General features: G+C 34.8%; 1 protein-coding gene across 4 annotated transcripts in view; it reads right to left on the minus strand.

Moving 5' to 3' along the window:
* The window catches only part of LOC106877427 (hemocyte protein-glutamine gamma-glutamyltransferase), a 105,209-nt gene that overhangs the window by 52,643 nt on the left and 50,066 nt on the right, over nucleotides 1-2,500 (minus strand). The window lies entirely within an intron of this gene.

Here is a 2,500-nt window from a genome sequence, read left to right on the forward strand (position 1 = left end):
TCGGTAACAGACCTGAATCGTCTAGCATCGGTGACGGAACTGGTGTATTATGCGATTTAGGAGGTTTCTTTCACTCTTTATCAAGTGCAGGCATCCACTAACATTGCGCTAAATAATCGCTGTTTCTATACATAGCAGTGAAAGGGAGAATTTACCAGCATGCGAACTTAGTGGATGCCTGCAACTGATGAGGAATAAAATGCGCCGAAATCCCGTGATAAAACAGTTCTGTCATCGATGGCGTTGTGCCAAAGTTTCTGCCAGCATGCTGCCTCAATGTTATTACTAAGAAGGGCTTCAAATTTTGTCACAACGCAAGCAATTTGAGGGGGGTGAGGTTATTCAATACCGTCCACCCCAGTACTCTGCTTTTATCAATAGGTACTGTTTCTATTGACAATGAATTTGAACTGGGAACGCAATGAATGAATAGGAAGAAATACTACTAAGCATTTTATTTGACTCTGCCAGCTCGTAGACTGTATGTATGTATATATATATATATATATATATATATATATATATATATATATAACGTTGACCACTAACGTGGACAATTAATGTACTAGAAATAGATCACATCTTGTGTCTATTTCTAGCACATTAATTGTCCACGTTAGTGGTCAACGTTATATATAAAAATGTTCCTTAATCCCCTGAGATTGCAGATACTATTTCTGAATCTCTTTGATTCTTTAGATGTGCTGGCCTCCTGGTAATTAATCGATATTAATTAATATATGATTAATTACCATATTTTATAATTATATATATATATATATATATATATATATTATATATATATATATATATATATATATATATATATATATATATATATATATACAGTATCGTATGTGAATATGTCAGTGAGAATGCAGACACATCAGTAGCCTTGTGAATAAGTCTCCTGGACATTATTGTGTTGAACCCTAGGGCACATAGGACCGGTTATCCGGTTTCCATGTGTATAAGTGATCGAGATTACTACAATCGACTTGAACGGGATGCCGGTCCGTTGCTGGGTTACTCACTTTTACAGATGAGTGAACTGAAGCAACATGAAATAAAGTATATATATATATATAGAAGGTATGTTACCTTCTCGAGTCAAGCCGATTCATAAGGGCTGGTTTCCGGGTTTCATGAGATATATATTCCCTTCTCCAACTGGATGGGACACCGGTCCGTCGTAGGATTACTCATGTGAAATGAAATGTTTTGCTCAAGATCCAGGAATCGAAACCACAATTTTACAATCATGAGTTCAACACTCTAACCACTAAGCCATGCGCCGCCGCATGAAATAAACTGTTTTGCTCCAGAACGCGATGCACTACTTGGTTCGGGAATCGAAACCGCGATCTTGTAATCGCGAATGCAACACTCTAACAACGAGCCACATGCCTTCACTGACCTTATGGATACAGATATTCTATTTTATTCTTCGTTTATAATTAAAAGATCCTGTCCTAGTTAGTATCCAGCATGGTACTGTCGTTCACATTCAGGAATAACACAACTAATGGTTATAACAGATTTGACACAATTGAAAAGTATAAATGCCAACAGTATATAAAACTTCAACTGTATGCATGAGGCTGAAAGTCAGAAAAATAATGCCGTTCGTTTTATAAACTTAAAATTAAAAGAGTACATGATTTAAAACGAAAATGACCCCTTATGAGAAACATGTGAAAATGATAAAGGCCGATAACAAACAAAATCTCTCTAGTTAAGCAGCACATGTATATGTATATATTTGTCAGCATGTGTAAGTACTATATATTTATAGAGCATGAGAGAGAGAGAGAGAGAGCGAGAGAGAGATTTGTTTATCCGCGTGTATTTGTTTATCTCTTTTTTTTTTTGTATTACAATCGATAACAATGGAAGGTAAATTTAATAGAAGAGAAGTATACCTCGGTCCAGACATATTTCTATCTCAAAAATGATGATCATGATGAAAGATAATAACGACAACAAAAACAACAACAACAATTTACGCGGAAGCAGAGGAAATAATTTATAATAACAATAACAATAATAATAATAATAATAATAATAATAATAAAATGTGGAATCTGAAGACGAAAACAATACCTATTGTCATAGGTGCCCTGGGAATGACAGCGAAACGGGCTGATTACTACCTAGCTCAGATACCAGGAAACCCCAAAATGGCTGAAGTTCAAAAGATAGTGCTCATGGGAACTGCCCATATCCTACGTAAAATACTGTCTATGTGATCTCAAATTTTAAAGCAAACACATAATTTTCTTATGGTTTCTTAAACATTCACTTGAACAAAACTGTACAAATCCAAATATATGGTACTCTAGGCATAACACCTACATGAACTTCTAACTTGTTGTCTCTTGAGGTCTTTGGGTGAGACTTGGATCCAACTTTGTACAAATGCAAAGCAAAAGTCAAACATAAAATAATAATAATAATAATAATAATAATGATGATGACGATGATGATAATCCTTTCCACT

The sequence above is a fragment of the Octopus bimaculoides genome, chromosome 5 (genome assembly GCF_046866305.1).
Source record: "Octopus bimaculoides isolate indiv1 chromosome 5, ASM4686630v1, whole genome shotgun sequence".
Classification (NCBI taxonomy): Eukaryota; Metazoa; Mollusca; class Cephalopoda; order Octopoda; family Octopodidae; genus Octopus; species Octopus bimaculoides.